Raw genomic sequence first — 8106 nt, 5'->3', positions numbered from 1 at the left:
GTTTTACTTTTAAAAGTATTATTAAACTCTATAAAAATTGTTCAGTAAAGTAGAGAGAAGGGGGACAAGTACAAAGCATGGCTGTTTTGGTTGGCAAAATGAGATGGCAATTGGCATTCTATATCTTACATTTTGGAAGTAGGTCAAAAGTTCGTGATTTATGGTCATGATTTCGAGCTTTTTTTTGGAGAGAAAATGTGCTAATAGAAACATAGTTGAAAATCTAATACATTATTTGATTATGGAATATTTAATTTCATATGCTAATGAACTAAAAATACACGTCATTAGAAAATTCTTACATTCTTTTGGGTATACCGATTCCCATTTTCCTGAGGCTAACATATTAGCTAGACAAACAAACAATTCATTATTCCTACATCAAATACTCTTGGATTTTTTCCAGGGGTGGGGAGAGTTCTGTTTGTTTTGTTTTCCATTGTGAAGGGTCAAGAAAGGAAGGAAGGAAGGAAGGAAGGAAGGAAGGAAGGAAGGAAGGAAGGAAGGAAGGATCCAGAAAGAAGGAACAAAAAGAAAAAAGGAGAGAGGACTCAAGGGATCTTACAATAAAATGGAGCAATCATGAGTTTTTCCATTGGCTAAGAAAATCCAGGAAAGAAACCAAATTATTCAGCACTTTGGTTTTCCAACTATAAAAGGAAATAATGATAGATTTGATGCAATGGTTAAAACCATAGGCAAATCTGCCTGGGTTCACATCTGAGTCACACCATATATGGGTTATATGACCTTCCTAATAATCTCTCTATCTCTGTGCTCCTAAAACGCCAGGTTAAAGACATTAGTTTCTTAAAAGTTAACACACTAAAGAGAGTGTCTATTATATAGGAGCATTGTGGAAGAGTTGACTGTTGCTAGCAGCTTTGTTCAACAATTGTAGTAAAATAAAATGTCAATATGCTTCCCCCAAATTTTTTCCTACAGTTGTGTATAATAGAAGTCCAACATGGTTGATCTTACATTTAAATCTAGGTGTCATCTAGATTTTGTGAGTGTCTACAGGCTTTGGGGTTAGAATTTTGTTTTTTGGTTTTCTTTTGTTTATTTCTGTTTTTTGCTTTTTCACTTTTCCAGCAACTGGACGTTGGTATCTTATTCTGCTCAAATCCTCATCTTCCACCTTCAGTTACTACAGTCCAAATTTTTCTTCTGAATTCTGAATAGGCTTCTGCTTTTAAGTTATTGTGCATTGTATTAATATTGTAAAAATAATATTTTAGAGTTTGGGTTGATGGCTTTAACCTTAATAATATTTGTAAAGTTAATTTCTTTGCCACTCAAAGTACTGTGTTTGTGTTCTGAAAATTATTTGTGTCTACTGCCTACCATTTCTTCTCATTCCCTGCACATATAGATAGATAAATGTATACATTATACATAGAGTTATTCTATGACTCATTTGTCTTTGATGTCTAATTAATAAATCAATTTCAAAACAACACAATGTTAAATATAGCAAGGGATATGTTTATCTATTGTAACTTGTATTGGTTTGAATAAGAATGGCCTCCCTAGACTTCTATAGTTGAATTCTTGGTCCCAATTTGGTAGAACTGTCTGGAAAAGATTAGGAGGTGTGTCCTTTTCAGAGGAAGTGTATAACTGGGGGCGGGAGGGGGGTTTGAAGTTTAAGAAGCCCTTACTATTGACCCATTTAGTGTTCTCTGTCTCATGACTCTTTTCAAGATGTAAGCTTTAAACTACTGCTTCAGTGCTTAGAATTTAGCACTTTAATCTCATACAAGCACCATGGGGCACATACATTACATATTTTGTGGCCCAATACACATATGCATGGAAACACAACCAGTAACCAGTACATTAGCCAATAGGAACAGCAGAAATATTACTGCATGGGGAGTCATAGGACCAATTTGCTGCCTTCATTGTTAAGGCTTTTGTGTGGCCCCTGGGGCAGTCATTCAGACTCATAGGACACAAATTTCCTTCCCAATAAATTTTGAATTTGAAATAAATCATTTTTATTTGAAATTTTCATATATTTCATGCCAACCCGATTTGCAAGTGGAATTAACTTTCTAAAGCAAACGGTGATGAACTCTCAAGGTGAACATCATAACCCTAATTAAAAATGGGCAAGTAATGAACAAGTAATAGATAACATAGTAAACCCAAATTATGAATTAATATTTCAGCTTTGCTGCCTTCAGGATATCCCCCCAAAGCATAATGACTAACAATAATTTTTTAATTAGATCAAAATATTAGTTATTTCTACCTACTGCCCACTTGAGAGACATTTCCCTCTACCTCTGTTACATGCTGACAAGACACATGGACCCCAGATTTCTGTGAATAAGTAGGAATTCATTCCACCTCCCCAAGGGCAAAACCCACCCAAGACCACCCATAAATTAAGAATATGGATTTTTCTACACAAAGCAGTATAATTTACTTTTCTCACAACCTTTCTTTGTCTGCATATTTCTTTCTTTTTTTTTTGAGACAGGGTTTCTCTGTGTAGCTTTGGAGCCTATCCTGGCACTCATTCTGGAGACCAAGCTGGCCTCGAACTCACAGAGATCCACCTGCCTCTGCCTCCCGAGTGCTGGGATTAAAGGCATGTGCCACCAATGCCTGGCATCTGCATGTTTCTTAAAAGATAATTTCCCTTAAGTGGCCAAGTATCTAGAAAGATGGCATAGATTCCAGCAGTTCTCCACTTTGATTTGTGACCCCTTAGAGGGTCTGATGACTCTTCCATAGGAGTGACATATCAGATACCTGAATATCCGATATTTACATTAAAATCCATAACAGTAGCATAATTACAGTGATGAAGTAGCAACAAAAATAATTTCATGGTCAGGGGTCACCACAACGTGAAGAGCTGTATTAAAGGGTGGCAGCATTAGGAAGGTTGAGAGCCATTGACTTAGAAGATACAGTCTCTTGCCATCACAACTGAGGACTGGAGTTTAATACTTGGGACCCAAATGATGGCAGAAAAGAACCAACTCTCAAAAGTTGTCCTCTGTCCCCCCACATATATGCAACAGTATACACATGTGTGTGTATGTATGTGTGTGTGTGTGTGTGCGCGCAAATAAGTAAATAATGTAACTTTTAGATATTATTAAAAAGTTTCCTTGGCTAATATTTTCATTTTGTATTTATGTAAAACACTCTGTAGTGTTTTACATAAAGTAAACTAAGGCGGGAACATGACCAGTTGGAGGTTATTCTGAACTACATCCCACAATCCCACCCCACCCACATACATACATACACAAAGGAAAGATAAAAAGAAAAGAAAATTTCACTGATCAAACTTTGTTTTTCAGAGCCATGCAAATCTACCCATTTTTCTGATCTTCAAGGGTTTTGCTTACAAATGTTTACACTAACTCTCTGCAGCTGTGTTTGCTTAACTATCATCCACATTTCCCAAAGGATACAACATTTTAACCAGATATACAGTGTCTTTAACTCAGCAGTCACAGAGGGCTCTCACCTGGTACATTTTGAATCACCTTCAGCAATGTAAACACTCGGCCAAGCCAAATATATAACATAGTCCTTTCATACTGGAGTTTCTTCATCAGAAGAGATAAAAACTCTTATATTTTTGGTTGTGAGCATAGCCTTTAATGGCTGAGCTATCCCTCCATCCCCCAGACTGATAGCTGGGAAACCAGTAAAGGACTGTTCCAGACCCCCTCAAAGAGGAGGTCAGTTTACAGGTAGTGGATCAGTATTTACTCCTACTACACAAATGGACTTTTGGAGCCCTTTCCAAATAGAGGGATACTCTCTCAGCCTAGACACAAGGGGGGGGGGTCTAGGCCCTGCTCCAAATGATAGGACAGACTCTGAAGATCCCCCACGGAAGGCCTCACTCTCCCTGGGAAGCAGAAAGGGTTTGGGATGGGGGTCCATGGGGGGCAGGGGAAGAGAGGAGGGAGAGGGAACTGAGATTGACATGTCAAAGAAGCTTGTTTCTAATTTAAAGGGAAAAAAAAGAAGAAAACTGTCGCGTCCAACCTTGACCAGCAAGAATGACGCAACACCGAGGAATCTTCTTCACACAGTTTAATCGGGAACCTTGATTTACAGTGAATGGCGGCCGGGTAGAGGAAGACGGGGCATGATATAGTCTACATCTACCAATCACCTAACCCTACGTGGTGCGCCAGGATAGGTTGTCTCCAAGGAGAATTAAGAGGATACATGGCCTTTACCAAATTAGGAGTTGTTTATCACAGAGAGCGCTCGCAGTTGGGCTGCCGGAAGGCAGAAACCGGTGCCATCTTTTGGGCTCGGTACTTTGCAGCTCCCAACAGAAAACAAGTACACATGTAGTAAACACACACATAAAATAAAATAAACAGCTCTCTCCTCATGGAGGTATCTGGTAACATGAGTTATATTTCAGGATTCAGAGAGCAGAAGAAACTCTTCCCCAGCATGAGGCCTTACAGACATTGTGGAATAGATTTGTCTTACAAATGTAGTGTGTGAAATTCTGGAACAAGAACAACAACAATAAAAACTGGATGCAAGAGAAAATGCTCCCCTTGTGTTTTCCTCACTGGGTGACAGGAGCTTAGATCAGTAATAAACAGTGATTCTTTTTGTCATAACACATTTATTTGATTATTAAAATGAGCAGGGAAAACCTGTCCAGGGAATTAGGGCCTGGTATGGTATAACATACATATACTCCTAGCACTGGGAAGGTAGAGGCAAGAAGATCAGAAGTTCAAGGTCATACTTGACTACAGGATAAATTCAAGAGAAGCCTCAGCTACATAAAATATTGTCTACATGACACAAACAAAAATATGTATTCAGTAGGGGAAAAGTCTCCCAAATCAGAAATAGAAGCAATGCTACCTTTGGCAAGAACCCAAGGAAAACTCCTGGCAAAGTCAAGTGATCTAGACTTCAGCTGGTGCTTGCTCAGGGGGCCTTCAGTATCCTGTGAGGTGACTGAAGACTCCTCTGTAGACAGTAAACTATTAAGATATAGGTCACCATATAACCTACATATATCTTCCTGTGTACATTAAATCTGTAGATTACATACAATAGCTAATACAAAATAAACACTATGTACTTGCTATGTTTGCCTGGGAGCTCTAACAAGAAAGATTGCATGCATATGTTCATTACAGATGAAATTTGTTTTGAAATATGTTATTTTACTTATTTATTAAGGTTCTTTTTTCATTTTAGAAGCACACTTATTTACATATCCATCCCCCCATTCCCTTGCCCTCCCATCATCCTATGCTCCCCACCAATCCCCCAACCCACCCTCCACCACCTCCCCAGGGATAGTGAGGCCCTCCATAGAGAACCATCAAAGCCCATCACATCATTTGGGGAGGGCAAGGCCCTCCTCCATGTATCTGGGCTGCAATAGTATCCCCCCATAGGGAATGGGCTGCCAAAGTCCATTTGTGCTCTAGGGATAAACACTGGCTCCCCTGTTAGATGTCTCATAGACTGCCCTGACCTCCTAGATGGCACTCACATTCAGAGGGCTCGGTTCCCCAGTCCAATGCTGGTTCCCCAGCTTTATGATTAGGGTCTCTCACTAGGTCAGGTCAACTGTTTGTGTGGATTTCTCCAGCACCCTCTTGGCTCCTTTGCTCATCCCTCCTCCCTCTCCCCAAATGGATTCCAAGAGTATGGCTCAATGTTTAGCTGTGGGTGCCTGTTTCTGCTTCGATCAGCTGCTGGATGAAGGCTCTATGAATGGTAACCAAGATAGTCATCAATCTCATTATAGGGGAAGGGCATCAAAGGCAGCCTCTTCACCATTGCCTAGATTCTTAGTTGGGGGTCAGCCTGCATGTATGTATGTATGTATGTATGTATGTATGTATGTATGTATACTTTGTGCATGCCTGGTGCCTGTAGAGGCCAGGAGAGGGTGATAGGTCCTCTGCAACTAGAGTTAACAATGGTTGTAAGCTTCCATGTAAGTGCTAAAAGTCATGCCTGGGTCCTAGGCAAGAGCAGCAACTGCTCTTTATCATTAAGACATTTCTCCAGCCTGTTTTCATATATTTTAATGTATAGTTAGTTGAACTCATAGATACAGATTACAGATGTGTAACACTGTTGGTGATTTATTTTTATGCGTCCTAATTATCTTTTATCTTATGTACAACACTACAAAGTGCTGCAAAATGAAAATATTAGCCACTTTTTTGGGGTAGATGTTAATTGATTTAAATGAACCTATCCAAGTTCCCATGAAAAGAAGCTCTCTTGCTATGTTTTCATACTCATGAAAGAACACTTGCCTTGCTTGAGTAGACACATGGCTGATTTGAGTTGCATGTATCAGCATACATTCACATGATTGTTTGGCCATGAGTTGCTAATTCAGGGTGAAATGTAAAAGCATTTTAGAATACTCTAGGACTTAAAATGGTAACTAATCAGGTAGTCATTGGTTAGTAAAATAGTCCCCAATTATCATCAATAAAAATCTGAGTATTTCCATATTTAACAGAGAATCAGAAGGAAAAACAAACACTAAAATTCTAGAATTTACTCTACATGTGCATAGCCCTCTTCACATGCTATCTGATGTACTCCACCAAACACTAAACAATCATTTCAAACTACTTTTCAACTTAACTTTATAAAGCAACTATTTTATTCTGAATGGATTTTAAGTTTCTTTATGAATTGTTTATTCTCCAACTATTGGTTTCAACTTGTTTCTAATCCTAATGCTTATATTTTAAGCTGAGATCTCATTCTTTGGCAACTGAATATAATTTCTCTGAAAAGCTGTGCTACAAGTTTTATGAGTATCTCGGTATTGAGCACAATATCTGGCAGTCAGTTGTATAAAATGAGATGATGAGTAGATACAAGGAGGACTCCCTTTACCTCTTGTATAAATGAGCTTATCCTTAAGTTTTGTAAGCCCTGAAAATTTTGGTCAGTTCTTATCCAACACTGATTGTGAGACTCCTGAGGATAAGATTTCTACCTCTAAATGTCACCTGATTAGACCATTCCCTGTGTAGAGTTAGGTACCCATTACATGCCTTTAATAAATATAAGAGACATACACACATACATGCATGTGTTTTGTATTTTAAAATTAATACATTCAAACATCTAAAAACTTAAAAAGTATCCCAAACCTAATCTAACTCAACCTTCTGCAAAGTTGGTAATCACATGACTGGTTAATAGTTGTTATTCCTACAACTCAGGACTTCCATTTCTTAAGCTTGTGTCATTTTGTATACAATAGTCACAGCCATATTCTGAACAGTGATAAATATTAGAAGTTTCCTTATCTTATAGTAATTAAATAGCTATCTAGTTGAAGTTACGCCAACTCAATAGGAGGAAATTTATAGTAGGTTTTGTAAACCTAGTCAACTACCCATGATTAGTGAGGTCATGGAACCTAGTAGAGAACCTTTTGCTGCAATTTACAAAACCAGTATTATATCTAACTCCATTCTAAATATTTGCCTACTCTTACATTCACAGGTAAGTGTAGCTTTCATCAAAGAATCTTCTTATTGCATCAGATAGTGACCATTACAGAAATCCACAACTGGCCATAATGCAGAGAAGAGCTAATTGTGGCACCAACTGATACATCTACAATGTAATCCCTACACCTAAGGTTCAGGAAACACTGAGGAAAAAGGAACAGAAAGAGTATAAGGACCAGAAGACCAGGCCATTTTCTCTGAGATAGTGTTGTCCTTACATGAGAGGGAGATATAATAGCAAAAGTGCACCTATGAAATCTCAACAATATCCAATGACAAGACCAGTTGGTAATATATCAGCAGAGATGTTCGAAATCTCACAAGTTCCTGATCCTAGATGAAGACCTACAGATAATCAATGGATGCTGAGAGGAGAACCAATGTTTTTGAGAATGAGAAAAAAGTCTTAGCAGGTTTTATACACATGTGCAAATAAAAATTCTTATATATACACATATACATACATATGTACAACAATAATAACCAAAGAGACAGAGGCTATCAACTTGAGAATGGGGACCATAGTAGTGAATTAAGGGAGTTAAGCTGGGAGCAGCTGGAGAGGAGAAGGATAGTGATATGA

The sequence above is a fragment of the Cricetulus griseus genome, chromosome 2, assembly GCF_003668045.3.
Source record: "Cricetulus griseus strain 17A/GY chromosome 2, alternate assembly CriGri-PICRH-1.0, whole genome shotgun sequence".
In the NCBI taxonomy this organism is placed as follows: domain Eukaryota; kingdom Metazoa; phylum Chordata; class Mammalia; order Rodentia; family Cricetidae; genus Cricetulus; species Cricetulus griseus.
This window is presented reverse-complemented; position numbering follows the sequence as displayed.